Source organism: Molossus molossus, unplaced genomic scaffold, assembly GCF_014108415.1.
Source record: "Molossus molossus isolate mMolMol1 unplaced genomic scaffold, mMolMol1.p scaffold_m16_p_1, whole genome shotgun sequence".
In the NCBI taxonomy this organism is placed as follows: Eukaryota; Metazoa; Chordata; class Mammalia; order Chiroptera; family Molossidae; genus Molossus; species Molossus molossus.
Genome location: NW_023425344.1, coordinates 179,775,918 through 179,791,425, shown reverse-complemented (window position 1 = coordinate 179,791,425; position 15,508 = coordinate 179,775,918). Strand labels below are relative to the sequence as shown.

The 15,508-nt window shown below is 42.6% G+C and overlaps 1 protein-coding gene and 1 pseudogene across 2 annotated transcripts in view; one reads left to right on the top strand and one right to left on the bottom strand.

Annotated features, from left to right (window-relative positions):
• Positions 1-15,508, top strand: part of DNAJC17 (DnaJ heat shock protein family (Hsp40) member C17) — a 38,690-nt gene that overhangs the window by 2,188 nt on the left and 20,994 nt on the right. The gene's annotated exons all lie outside the window — the stretch shown is intronic.
• Positions 10,836-11,912, bottom strand: LOC118640062 (annotated as a pseudogene).

The window sequence follows — 15,508 nt, the reverse complement described above, 5'->3', positions numbered from 1 at the left end:
ATGTTCTCAGGTGAGGATAAGAAGAAAAAAAAAATCCAACTCTTGGTTTCATTGATCTTTTACATTATTTTTTAGACTCTGTTTTGTTTATTTCTGCTCTGATCTTTATTATTTTCTTTCTTCTCACTTTGGGCTTTGTTTGCTGTTCTTTTCCAAGTTTTTTTATTTATTTATTTATTAAATTTTTTATTTATTAATCTGTTTTTATTACAGATGTTTCTCATTTTTCCCCCATTGACATCCTCCTCCCCTTCCCCCCTGCCCCATCCCCAGCTTTGTTGTCTATGCTCATTGGTCATGCATACATGCATTTAAGTTCTGTGGTTTATTCCCCCCCCCCCCCGCACCCCGCCTGAGGTTTGTCAGTCTGTACCCCACCTCCATGTCTCTGGGTTAATTTTGTTCAGCAGTTTGTTTAGTTCATTATATTCCACAAATAAGTGAGATCATGTGATATTTGTCTTTCTCTGCTTGGCTTGTTTTGCTTAGCATAATACTCTCCAGGTCCTTCCATGCCATCTCAAAGGATAAGCGATCTTTCTTTCTTACAGCTGCATAGTATTCCACTGTGTACATGTACCACAGTTTTTTAATCCACTCATCTACTGATCGACACTTGGGTTGTTTCCAGATCTTAGCTATTGTATATAGTGCTGCTATGAACATAGGGGTACATATATTCTTTCTGATTGGTGTTTCAGGCTTCTTTTTTTTTTAATCCTCACCCGAGGACATTTTTCGATATTTTGTTTAGCTAGAATGGGAGGGGGAGAGAGAGAGAGAAACATCGATGTAAAAGGGACACATTGACTGGTTGCCACCTGCACAACCCAATCAGGGCCGGGGACAAACTGCAACTGAGATACGTACCCTTAGTGGGAACCGAACCCAGGTCTCTCTGGACCACAGGCCAACACTAACCGCTGAGCCAGACTGGCCAGAGCACCTCCAAAATTTTTGAAGCCACTGCAGTCACCACCACTGGATCTTGTCATAGGACCTCTTTCATCAGGACCTCTTTCATCCTTGTCATATCTCCCACACCCTCTGCCTCCTCCCAGTGACCCACTATATATTCTATTATTTTCTCCATACATACTCACATCACAACAGTCATCTTGTGTGTGGTGGCTGTAATTTTTCCTTTGTGAATAGTAAGACTGCTAGTTTTGATGATAGGAATCATGCTGCTGATCGTAATTAGACTGTTGAGCAAATATTTAATCTCTGTGTGCCTTGGCTTCCCCATCTGCAATATAGGAATGATGGCTGTTCCTCCTTGCCCCCATTGTTGTGAAACTTGTTCCAGGTAAAGCACTTAGCACAGGGCCTGCTACAGCGTATGTGCCTGCTAGCTCTTGCTGTTATCATTGTTTTTCTACCTTCCTTACACTGTGAGTCCTAAAGTCAAATACGTGTCACCTACAACTTGAGTCTGAGTCTATCCCTCACCCCTCTCACTCATTCCAGTCCTGACAGACCAGTGCTGAATCACCCAACACTACATCAGTAATTCTCTACTGAGGCAGCGGTCAGGGTAGAAAGGAGGTGGGGAATCAGATAGAACAAAGCTGAGGATCAGCAGAGTTCATCGTTCAGTTCGAATCTACAAATAAATGGAGTGTGTCACCATGGACAAGTGTGGTTCTTGTAGAGTTGAATAAGACATCACTTCTGCTTTCAGACTGTTCACACAGTATAGTAGACAGGAGGTTCAAAGTATATAAGGAAAATGTTGTAGGAATAAAGAAGACACGATTCATATGATTGGCAGGATCAGGGAAGACATTCCTCAAGGAAGTTTTTGAGCAAGGCCTTGAGGGGAGAAAAGAATATATCGCAGCAGTGTTAAAAGGAATCTTCGTGGTCCTCTACTCTTCATTTTATAGACATGAGGAGTGAAGTCCAGAGAGGTTATGGAACTTGCCAGAGATCACCCAGTGAGTGAGCATCAAGCCAGACTGAAGCCCCAGTTGAATACTCTCTCCACTCCTCTGCAGCTGACATGTGAATTTCTCTTGTCTATAGCAGCCTTGCCTTTCATTTAAAGCCCTTTGAAGGCCCTTGCTGATTTGGCTCAGCGGCCCTTGCTGGTTTGGCTCAGTGGTTACAGCATCGGCCTGCAGTCCAGAGAGACCCCGTTCGGTTCCCACTAAGGGCATGTACTTCTGTTGCAGTTTTTCTCCAGCCCTGGTTGGGTTGTGCGGGTGTAGCCACTCAATGTGTCCCTTTCACGTCAATGTTACTCTCTCTCTCTCTTCCTCTCTCTCTCCCTCCCGCTCTATCTGAATAAAAAAAATGGAAAATGTCTTCGGGTGAGGATAAAAGATAAATAAATAAATAAATAAATAAATAAATAAAGCCCTTTGAAGGCTTCAAACTCACTTTATCTTGGCAGGTATTACTTGATGAAGCCAGGTGCTTGAAATGCATTTTGATCAACTTTTTGAAGATGCATATTTTAAGTGGATTTACCAGGAAAACGACCAGAAAAACTTAATATTGACATTTTTTGGGGTGGTTATATATTATTATTGCTTTAAGTAAAAGGCTATTGCTCTGGCCAATTTGACTCAGCAGTTGAGCATCAGCCTGCGGACCAGAGTCCCGGGTTTGGTTCCCGTTAGGGGCACGTACCACAAAAAACAAAACAAAGAAAAGAAAAGAAAAAGTCCGTTTCACCTGTATGCTATCTAATACCTTTCATAAAACCATTTCTTTTTGTTGTATCCTAGAATATGAGGCACTGACATTGTTTCTTACAGATTTAAGAAGAGTTAAATTTTTTAGGACAGATGGGTTTGAAGGAACAGAATGAACATGAAGATGTAAAGTAAAAGTGCTAGCATGGGGCATTGCTTAGGGTTTATTGAGGATGTGGCAGGAGATGAGTCTGAAAAATGTGGTGTCTCTGGACCTGTAGGCCCTAGGTTCGTTGGACTTGATTCTATGTGCAGCTGGGGGCCATTTCTGGATTTGAGGTGTACCTGACTTGGTTCACTATCTCCAATTGGAGCCTTTCCAGAGTCTCTTACCAGACCAGGCGCTAAGTCCTCGAGTTTGGGCACTGAGCCTGGTTTCATCTGATGACGGTCGTTTGTTCACCAAGGGCCTGACCAGCACTGGGCAGGACTGGGAGCCAGGCCTCCAAGTCTTGGTATCTCTGATGGTTAACTCACTCCTGGGTTTTGTTTTCTGGCTGCAGTTCTGGATTTTTTAAAGTTCCTTTTAAGTTAAGTCAAATGGAATGATTCATTTGTGTTTGTAAACTATTCATTAGCAGTCAAGATAATACCTCACATTTATATGACACCAAAATGCTTTCACATAAATTATCTCATTTGATGTGATCTTCAAAACAAGCCTGTGAGGTAGGCAAGGACCATTTGCTCCAATTTATAGATGAGAAGATGAAGAATTTAATTGATTTGCCCAGCGTAGGGTGGCTAGTAAATGCAGAGGACCTGCCCAAACCCGAATTTTCTCCTCCTCTCTCAGAGCTTTTTTCCATGACCCATACTTCAGAAGCAGTTAGGGCAATAAGAGACAGGTCTTGGGGCCCCAGAGAAACTCAGGACTCCCAACTGTGACACAGAGAGAGATTTGACTGAGTAAAGCTGCCCAAACTGGCTGAACCCAGTAGGTATTGAGCTGATCTGGTAAGTCTGAGGCATTGTGTGTCAAAATTTTCATTAAAGCCCTGGCTGGTTTGGCTCAGCATTGGCCTGCGGTCCAAAGAGACCCGGGTTCCTTCCCGCTAAGGTCACATACCTCAGTTGCAGTTTGTCTCTGGCCCTGGTTGGGGTCGTGCAGGAGGCAACCAGTCAATGTGTCTTTCTCACATCGTTGTTTCTCTCTCTCTCTCCCCCTCCCACTCTATTTGAAGATGAATGGAAAAATATCAAGTGAGGATTAAAAAAATTTTTTTGTTTTCATTAAGCCCTGGCCAGTTTGGTTCAGAGGTTACACTAAGCATCAGCCCATTGACCAAAGGGTCTTGGGGTTTGATTCCCAGTCAAGAGCACGTATCTGGGTTGCAGGTTCGATCCCTAGCCATTGTCAGGGTCGTGTGGGAGGCAATCAATTGATGTGTCTCTCTCACATGGATGTTTCTCTCTCTCTTTCCCTCCCTCCCTTCCATTCTAAGAATCAGTGGAAAAATATCCTTGGGTGAGGATTAACCAAAAAAGAAAAAAAAATTGCATTAAAACTACTGCAGCAGTCCTGGTTGCTTTGGCTCAGTGGTTGGAGCGTCGGCCCATGGACCAGAGAGTCCTGGGTTCGGTTCCCATTAAGGGCACATACCTCGGTTGCAGTTCGTCCCCTCCCCGGTTGGGGTCGTGTGAGTGGCAACCACTTGATGTGTCTCTCTCACATTGATGTCTCTCTCTCTCTCTCTCTCTTTCTCCCTCTCTCCCTCACGCTCTATCTGAAGAAAAATACAAAAATGTCCTCGGTGAGGATAAAAAAAACAATACAAAATAAAACTACTGCAGCAGACCTTGGACAGTTGCTCAGTGGTTAGAGCATCAGCCTCTGCAGACCAAAGAGTGTCAGGTTCCATTTGGGTCCAGGACACATACCTCTCTCTCTCTCTCCCCCCTCCTACTCTATCTGAATATAAATGGAAAAATATCCTCAGATGAGGATTAAAACAAAAAACTACCATTTCTAATTCAACTGACGCAGTATTCAAAATATTCTTTTTGCCCTGGCCGGTTTGGCTCAGCAGTTAGAGCATCCACCTGCAGTCCAGAGAGACCCAGGTTCGGTTCCCACTAAGGGCACGTACCTCGGTTGCCATTTGTCCCCGACCCTGGTTGGGTTGTGCGGGTGGCAACCACTCAATGTGTCCCTTTCACGTCGATATTTCTCTCTCTCTCTCCCTCCCACTCTATCTGAACAATATATGGAAAAATGTCCTTGGGTGAGGATTGGAAACAAACAAACAAAAATATTCTTTTCTTTTTTTTTTTTTTTTTTTGTGGTACGTGCCCCTAGCGGGACCCAAACCCGGGACTCTCTGGTCCGCCGGTTGACGCTCAACCGCTGAATCAAATTGGCCAGGGCGCAAAATATTCTTCATCTACCTAGCTGCTTCCCTGTTTTTGCTGTACTATTACTTAGTTAATATTATTTTTCTTTAAATTGGCTCACTTCTTTTTACTAATATAAATTTGTTTATTAAAGGAAACTAGTGCATTAAGGGAAAAAAGAAATGAATAAGATATAGGAAGTACCAGGGCTCAGAGAGGGCAGAGAGAGTGGCTCTGAGGTTGGAGAATCAGGTTTCCAGGAGTTGAGGGTGACAGCAAGCAAGGGGAGAGGCAAGGGACAGCCAGACCCAGGGTCTCTGACAGACCTTGGCGGGGGGGGGGGGGGGGGAGGGCTGAAATAAGAAAGTGGACAAGGAATTTGGAGTCTGAGCCTGATTTAGGGGTACTTAGGGTAAGGGTGGGAGGGTAGAGGCAGGGCCTGAGAGAAGGGGGCATCCGAGGAGGAAGAGGGGGAAGAGGAAGAGGAAGGCAGTAGACTGGGCTCCAGGTGAGTTGCTGATTTGGGGAAGTGGCCTGAGAAGGAGTGCAGGGTAGAGGTTGAGTCCAGAAGGAGTGCTGGGAGGGCTAATGAAAGGGGAAACCCAGAAGTGAGAGCCTGAGGGCTGGGAGGAGCTGAAGAGTGACCTTAGAGATGGGCTGAGGATCCAGAACCCAAAGGGTGCATAGGGGTGATATGTGGGGAGAAGCAAGCCAGGCCTTCTACATGGTCCAAGTTGGTCCAGGTTGCACAGGTTACTACCCTGAGTCTGGACCATGGGCATGGTTAACAGCGTGAGAGAGATACTGGTGTGAGGTCCAGGTCCCCCTCAGAATCATCTTGATACCGCCAGTAGGCCCACATTTTGGGAGCGCTAAGCTGAGGGTGCTGGTCTGGGGGATCGCTGGCACCCTGCTTGTACTGAGGCTTAGGAGCAGTCCATAGTTTCTGTAGTGACCACGCATTTAGGAATTTCTCTATAGTGTTGTCGCATTATGGGTCACAAGCTGTCAGGAGTGAAAGTGATCAATCTTTTAAGCAGAGCAGACTTCTAGAAAAGTGCCCAGAGCTCTGTGGTTCACTTCTTGCCTGTGACATCAGGTAGTCACATCTTAAGGTGTTCCTGGGGGAAATGTCTGCCTCCCCGAAGCGTAGAGAGAAATTACTGCTGGGTGGTGATTACTGGGTCCCATTCCTGGAACCCAGCCTTTCTAGCTGATTCACTGGGGTGGTTTGTTCATTCAGTACCTGTGGTCAGACTGAGCGGCCTCCCTGTGTGTCGTTCACATCTGAGTCCTATCTATGAGTCTCCATATCTGAATCCCATTTATAAGTCTGGCCTTTGAGAACTGGGCCTAATTACTTCTACCACTTACTTACCTGGCTCCAAGTTTTATTATAAGAAAGGACTGTAGCCTTTTAAAAAATAATGATCTCTTCTTTGTAGGGCACCTTTCTTTTAAGTTAATTATGGCTATTTTATGTTTATTGGACTCCTCAGTGTCTTGATTTTTTTGGGTAAATCAGAAGTTCATTCCCCTCAAGAGGTGAAATCGGAGTCAGGCGGATTGTCAGAGGCCCTGCTCTGTGCCTGGTGCAAAGCCCATTGGAGATGCAGGAGACCCAACTCCCTGTCCCCTCTCCTGCTCTGGGCTCAGGTTGCTGCAAGTGGTGGAACCAGTTATGAAGACTCCAGGAAGGGCTGGGTGGCTGTTAATTCATGACTCATTCTTCTCTTCTATGATGTGAGCTCTGGGGAGATGACATTTAGTTCCCACAGTGGTTCTCCTGGCAGTCTGATATAGTGATTTCTTTCCTTTTCCAGACTTAATTTCCCAAGAGGAGGTATTAGGTAGAAGGGGAAATTGTGAAATAGTGGTAAGGTCTCCTGGAGTCCAGACAGCACCTACTTCCTTCTACTCCTCAGTGGGCCTGAACTAATTGACATAGTTGAGGCTTTCTAATTGTGTTTTGGTTGAGAACAAATGAACCTTTGCCCCTTTCATTCAATAGGTATTTATTGTGTGCCTACTAAGTGCCAGGTGCTCTTTAGTGCACTGTTCTGGGCCCTGGGGATAAGCAAAACTCCCTGATCCCTAAAGTGCATTCTCTTTATTTATAAGGGGAACCCTCATAATTTCTTATACCTGTATGCTCTCATTTGAGGTACAGTTATAACCAAGTTATATGTTTTTCCCAACCATACCAGAAAAGAAACGGCAGATTCCAGGGAAGTGCTGGCATCTGTCACAGTCTAGTAGATGAAGAGATAGAAAAACTATGAAAAAAGTAGAATTTAAGATCATCACCACCTAAGCATAGGAAAAGCCTGACTCTGCCCTCAGTAGCATCTGAACGTGCTGTACTGTTCAGTAGTTTATGTTCTGGATGATGATCCTGAGACATGGAAGACAGATTAAACTCAATTATGTCCTAGGATGGATAAGGGGAGGGATAGGCAGTAACATTTTAGAAAGACATAAGGGAAAAGACCACACTTCTGCAACTGGAAGTTAAAGTCCTCATAGAACTTAGGCTCATCTGAGATCTTTGTTGTTCTGGGGCTGGGCCTTAGAGACAGCCTGATTCTCTGAAAAACCTTGGTCTGGGCTGGGGGCTTTGGGTGGGAAGTCTTTCAACTGTCACCTAGATTCTCTCTGTGAAGTCTTAGGAAATGCAAATAAATGTTTCAAAGTGTTAAGGAAACCAGAGGACTTAGGGGAAACCTAGAGGTAAAGAAGGAAACTGCAAATGTTAAGACAATGTAGTAGCCTTTGGCAACTTCCTGTGGCTACTTGAACCTTGGTGGAGCGATCCCAGCACCTGCATACCCCGTTTCATAGAGAAGCTGCTAAACCCTGATGCCTGGAGAAGGTAGTCCTATCTTTATCCCACATCGGGTCCCTCTATTTCTTTGTTCTTCTGAAATTTCCTCTTCCCAACTTTATCAGAGTTAAGAAAAATATTGTTGCATCCTTTTGCCCTGAATCTAGCTAGCTTCTTGAGCTGCTCATAAGGTAGGCTTATTTCATAATAAACAATATTGACACTGGAAGCTTTTTCAAAGGCCTGCTTTAGGAGAGTTGTGTTTACATGATGAGAAATTCTTCAAGCAGCAGTCACTCCAGGAGGGCTGGACAAAGCTGGGAATCCAGTTTGTAACACAAAACACCAAACTCCAGGCCAAACTGGTTCAGAGTCAAAACTGGCCTTCCAGGCTAAACCCCAGGAATGGGCCCCACCTAGAGCAGGCTTCACAGCTAAAGATAGTAATAACTAGTTAATGAGGACAGACACACTTAGCCAGCATGCTTAGGCCAGCTGGGTTTTGGTTCACGATCTCTCTGGAAGATCTCTGCCCTTTGAGGATATTTCAGAGCTCCTGGGGGCTAACCAAAGATTGAATTTTAGAAGTTCCCTCCAGCAGACTTGAAACCAGCCCTGTTCACCTCAAGAATACAAATTGGGCTGACCTGAGCCCACCCACTGTGGATCCACATCCATCTTCAGAGTTACTGTCAAATTGGCATCTTACTGGGCTGGTGTTACAATTTATCTCCCAGGAATGGATAAGTGAGAGTTTTAGAATTTATATTGAGTGCCTAGTTTTTGTCAGATACTTCACGTGGATTATTTAATCCTCACAACAGTCCTATGAGTAGGGGACATTTTCCTCACTTTGTAGTTGAAGAACCTAAGGATAAGTGAGATTTAGTAATTTGCCCAAGGTCATATTAGTTGTATGTGGAAGATTCAAAATTTGAAAATACATCTGTTAGACTCCAGAACCGTCTTTCTTTCAGTGAAACATGCTGCCTCCTAACTTGGAACAGTAGAAAGAAGATAAGCATTCCCAATTTGTTTTTTTATTAAGTCATAATTGACATATGCTATTATATTAGTTTCAGGTGTACAACATGACTTAATATATGTATTACTACAGAATGATCATCACAATAAGTATAGTTAATGTCCATCACTAACATAGTTACAAATATTTTTTTCTTATGATGAGAACTTTTTTTTTTTTTAATCCTCACCCAAGGACATTTTTTTTGTTCAGATAGAGAGGGAGGGAGAGAGAGAAACATCGACATGAAAGGGACACATCGAGTGGCTGCCACCTGCACGACCAACCAGGGCCGGGGACAAACTGCAACCGAGGTACATGTCCTTAGCGGGAACTGAACCCGGGTCTCTCTGGACCACAGGCCAACGCTCTAACCGCTGAGCAAAACCAGCCAGGGCTTGTGATGAGAACTTTTGTAAAGATCTACTTTCTTAGCAACTTTCAAATATACAGTATAGTATTTTTTGAAAATATGTTTTTATTGATTTTTAGAGAGGAAGCGAGAGAGAGAGATAGAAACATTGATGTGAGAGAGACACATTTGACTGGTTGCCTCACGCAAGACCCCAACTGGGGCTGGAGATGAACCGTAAGTGAGGTATGTGCCCTTGACCGGAATTGAACCTGTGACCCTTTGGTCTGCGGGCCAACACTCCAACCACTGAGACAAACTGGCCAGGGCTATACCACATTTTCTTTATCCGTTCATCCATCAGTGGGCACTTAGGTTATTTCTGTGTCTTGGCTGCAGTGAACATGGGGGTGTATATATTTTTTGAGTTAGTGTTTTTATTTTTTTCAGATGAACACCCAGAAGTGGAATTGCTGGATTGTATGGTAGCTCTATTTCTAATTTTTTAAGAAACCTCCATACTGTTTTCTATCATGGATACACCAATTCGCATTTCTACCAACAGTATACAAGGATTCCCTTTTCTCTGTATCCTTGCCAACACTTGTTATTATTTGTCTTTTTTTGTAACAGCCATTCCAATGTGGTGATATTTTATTGTGGTTTTAATTGACATTTCCCTGTTGATTAGTGATATTGAACACTTTTTTTTTTTTTTTATAATTTCTCTTTTTTTATCCTCATTCGAGGACTTTTTTTTTTATCCTCACCCGAGGACATTTTTCCAGTTTTTGTTCAGATAGAGTGGGAGGGGGAGAGAGAGAGAGAAACATCGACGTGAAAGGGACACATCAAGTGGTTGCCACCCACACGACCCAAACAGAGCCAGGGACAAACTGCAACCGAGGTACATGCCCTTAGCGGGAACCGAACCCGGGTCTCTCTGGGCTGCAGGCTGACACTCTAACTGCTGAGCCAAACCAGCCAGGGCTGAACACTTTTTCATGTACCTGTTGGCCATCTGTTTGTCTTCTTTAGATTCTCTGCCCATTTTTTAATCAGGTTGTTTGTTTAGCTATTGAATTGTATGAGTTCTTTATGTATTTTGAATATTAACCTTTATCAGATATATATGATTTGCAAATATTTTCTCTCATTCTGTAGACTGATTTCATTTTTATGGTTTCCTTTGCTGTGCAGAAGCTTTTTAGTTCTTTTTAGTCCCACTTGTTTATTTTTTTAATGTTTTTATTGATTTTTTTTTTTTAAGAAAGAGGAAGGGAGAGGGAGAGAGAGATAGAAACATCAATGAGAGAGAAACATCAATAGTCTGCCTTCTGTAGGCACCCTACCTGGGATCGAGCCTGCAACCCAGGCATGTGCCCTGACCGGGAATTGATCCAGTTACCTTTTGGTGCATGGATGATGCTCAACCAACTGAGCTCCACCAGCCAGGCCCATTTGTTTATTTTTGCTTTTGTCCTTTGCTTTTGGTGTTAAATCCAAAAAACTATTGCCAAGACTGATGACAAGAAGCTTACCACCTGTTTTCCTCTAGGAATTTATGTTTTTTTTTTTTTTTTAATGACAAATGAGCTTTTAGTGAAGTTCTAACCTTGTCAATTACACTATTATTTTGTTTGGATCCTGGTGTGCAAGTAATTTGGGCCCCAGCAAGTTAATAATTAGAGCTCCATTTGGAGCTATGATCAAGATGGCTAAAAATGCTATAGTCATCACATCCTTCGAATATGGTTCCAAGCTGGGTGCACTGGTTCTTGCTGTTTCTAGAGCTAGAGGACCTAATACAGCCTGGACTGTAGCTTTGGGTATCCATGACAGAGCAATAAATATTTTCTCCTTAAAATTAAAACCAGCACAAGATGTCAAAATAAAAGTAAAACAAATTCGAATCAATAATGCCGAAATGGTAGCAACAGAAATGCCTATAGCATTTGATTTAAGGGATGCAACAGATACTTCCAATCCAACCAAACCAAAAAGAAGGGGCTGAAAAATATCCTATGCAATTGAAATAACTTTTTGGACTCCAATCTTATCTTTGGACCAACTCAGTCCTCCAATGAAAGTCAGCATTAGTGTGCATAATCCTCCAGCTCCATGTATACCAAAATGACTGCTGACTAAGACAGTAGAAACACACATACTCAAAACAAGGAATGCTCTCTTCAGTGAAAGATTTGTCTGATCTTCACTTGGAAAATAGTGAACAAAAATTCCCAAAACCAATCCTAGCAGGATACCAGCACGTATATTCCGAAAAGAGTGTAGGAGATTAGAAAATACATTACCTGTGGAGAAGGCTATGCCCATGCGTGTACTGAATCCAGTGATAGCTATGATGTCATCCAAACTGCTAGCAGCTATCAGTAAGGTTGGAATGATTTTCTCAGTACCATATCCATGTTCTTGCAAAAGTAGCATGGAAAGGACAACAATGGCAGGAGATACAGCACCTACTACAAAACTACAGGTCACTTGACAGATGGAGTCTTATTGGCTTGAACACAGAATCTCCCTCAAATCATTAGGTGACAAATGGGAAACAGTTAGGAAGACAGGCTGAGAAGTTATAGATGATTGGATGTTTTTATCCTCCAGATGTTCAATATTTGGTCCTGTGGTGTACATGCTGTACAATTCAGAAGTAATCATGGTAATCCAGGAATTTAAGGGTTACAGTGACTGTATCTTGTTAGGAGTCCTCTTATTAGATATCTGGATAGCTAGAATTCCTTTAGCATCTCTCGCTGCCTGGGGAGCCACTCTGGCGCCCAACAACCGCCGAATCGGAATTGATGGTTTTTGATCAAGTTTTGAACATTTTGAGTTCATTTTTGTGTTTGGTGTAAGAGTTCATTCTTTTGCATATGGCTGCCCAGTTTTCCCAACACTATCAAAGATAACTGTCCTTCCCTATGTATATTCTTGGCTCCTTTGTTGTAAATTAGTAGACCATGAATTTCTGGGTTTATTTCTGGGCTCTCTATTCTGTTCCATTGATCTATGTGCCTGTAAACCATACTGTTTTGATTATTATATCTTTGTAATATAGTTAGAAATCAGGAAGTGTGGTACCTCCACCTTTGTTCTTTCTCAAGATTGCTTTGGCTGTTTGGGGTCTTTTGTGGTTTTATACAAATTTTAGAATTGCTTGTTGTGTTTCTGTGAAAAATGCCATTGACATTTTGACAGAGGTTGCATTGAATCTGTAGATTGCTTTTGGTAGATGGACATTTTAAAATGTTAATTCTTCCAATCTATGAGAGTGGATTGTCTTTCCATTTATCTGTGTTTTATTCAATTTCTTTCAATAGTTTTCAGTGTACAGGTTTTTCACCTCCTTGGTTAAATTTATTCTTGAGTATTTTATTCTTGTTGATGCAGTTATAAATGGGATTGTTTTCTTAATTTCTCTTTTTGATAATTTATTATTAGTGTATAGAAGTGCAACTGATTTTTTTTTTAATCCTCAGCCAAGGATATTTTTCCATTTATTTTCAGACAGAGTGTGAGAAAGGGAGGGAGGGAGGGAGGGAGGGAGACAGAGAGAGAGAGAGAGAGAGAGAGAGAGAGAGAGAGAGAGAGAAACATTGATGTGAGAGAGACACCTCAACTGGTTGCCTCCTGTATGATCCCAACCAGGGCTGGGGACCGAACCTTGACTGGAATCGAATCTGCGACTCTTTGGTCCGTGGGCTGACGCTCTAACTGCTGAGCCAAACCGGCCAGGGCACAACTGATTTAAAAAAATTTTTTTTTCTTTATTGATTTTAGAGAGAGAGGAAGGGGGAGAGAGAGAGAGAAACATCAATGAGAGAGAACATTGGTCGCCTCCTGCATGCCCCCTACTGGGGACTTGGCCCACAACATGGGCATGTGACCTGACCTGGAATTGAACCAGTGACTTCTTGGTGCGTGGGTGATGCTCAGCTGCTAAGCCACACCAGCTGGGCATGATTTTTTTTTTCTTTTAATCCTTACCCGAGGACATTTTTGCATTTATCTTGAGATAGAGTGGGAAGAAAAGAGGGAGGAAGAGAGAGAGAGAAACATTGATGTGAGAGAAACACATCGAGTGGTCGCCACCCACATGACCCCAACTGGGTCCAGGGACAAATCCTAACCAAGGTATGTGCCCCTAGTGGGAACTGAACCCGGGATTCTCTGGTCTGCGGGCCAACACTCTAACCACTGAGCAAAACTGGCCAGGGTGGGCATGATTTTCTTATAGTGATTTTGTACCTTTTACTTTACCAAGTTCATTTATTAGTTCTGATAGTGTTTTGGTGGAGTCTTTAGGGTTTTTTATGTATAATATGTCATCTGCAAATAGTGACAAATTTACTTCTTTCTTTCTGGTTTGGATGACTTTTCTTTCTTTCTTTCTTTCTTTCTTTCTTTCTTTCTTTCTTTCTTTGCCTAATTGCTCTGGCTAGAACTTCTAATAACTATGTTGAGTAAAAGTGGTGAGAGTGAGGGAGTCAGGAGAGGGTAAAGGGGGGATAAATGGTGATGGAAAGAGACATAAGTTGGGTGGTTAACACACAATACAATATACAGATGATGTATTATAGAATTGTATACCTTAAACCTATATAATTTCATTAACCAATGTCACCCCAATAAATTTAATAAATAAATAGTAAAGCCTAAAAAAATAAGTGGTGAGAGTAAGTATCCTTTTCTTGTTCATGGTATTAGAACTTATGTTACGTATGTTAGCTGTGGACTTGTTATATGCGGCCTTTATTATGTTGAGGTACATTCTGCCTATACCCACCTTATTGAGTTTTTATCAGAAATGGATGTTAAATTTTTTCAAATGCTTTTCTGCATCTATTGAGATGATCATATGATTTTTATCCTTTATTTTATTTTTCTTTTTTTAAATTCTCACCCAAGGATATATTTTCCATTGATTTTAGAAAGAGTGGAAGGGAGGAAGGGAAGGGGAGAAAGAGAGAAACAAGAGAAATATCTATGAGAGAGAGACATATTGATTGGTTGCCTTCAGCACATGCCCTCACTGGGTGGAGGATCAAACCTACAACCCAGGTACTTGCCATTAACTGGGAATCAAACCCTCAGTCCAAGGGCCAATGCTCTAACCACTGAGACAGACCAGCCAGGGATATCCTTTATTTTCTTAGTGTGATGTGTCATAAAGATTGATTTGCAGATGTTCAACCACGCTTGCATCCCTGGAATAAATCCCATTTGATTGTGGTATTTGATCCTTCTTTTTAAAATATTTTTTTATTTTATTGATTTTAGAGAGGATGGGAGATGGAGAGAGAGGTAGAAACATCAGTGAGAGAAAACATCGATTAGCTGCCTCTTGCATGCCTCCCACTGAGATTGCACCCACAACCTGGGCATGTGCCTTGACCGGGTATAGAACTGGGACCTCTCAGTCCATGGGACAGCCCTCAATCCACTGAACCACACCAGCTGGGCTGTTTTGTCTGTTAAGAGTATAGCTACCCCAACTTTCTTTTTGTTTCCATTTGCATGGAATATCTTTTTCCATCCTTTCTCTTTCAGACTGTGTGTACTTACATCTGAAGTGAGTTTCTTGTAGGCAGCACATAGATGGGTCTTGTTTTGTTTGTTTTTTAATATTTTTTCTTTATTGATTTTTGAGAGAGAGAAAAGGAGAAGGAGAGAGAGATAGAAACATTGATAAGAAAAAACATTGATTGGCTGCCTCCTGCATGTCACCCTCCCCCCCCTTCCCCAGGGAATCGAGTCCAAAACCTGGGCCTGTGCCCTGACTGGGAATCAAACCAGTGACTTCTTGGTGCATGGGTCAATGCGCAACCCCTGAGCCACACCAGCTGGGCGGGTCTTGTTTTTTTGTTTTTTTTTCCTTACCCAAGGACATTTTTCCATTTTTTGTTCAGATAGAGTGGGAGGGAGAGAGAGGAAGAGAGAGAGAGGAAGAGAGAGAGAGAGAGAGAGAGAGAGAGAGAAACATCGACATGAAAGGGACACATCAAGTGGCTGCCACCTGCACAACCAACCAGGGCTGGGGACAGACTGCAGTCGAGATACACGCCCTAAGTGGGAACCGAACCCAGGTCTCTTTGGACTGCAGGCCGATGTTCTAATCCCTGAGCCAAACCGGCCAGGGCTGGGTCTTGTTTTTTAATCTATTCAGCTACTCTATGTCTTTTGATTGGGGAATTTAGTCCTGTTTTGTTATTTTAAAATATTTTTTTCTTGATGTGAAATGTAATACAAGCTCA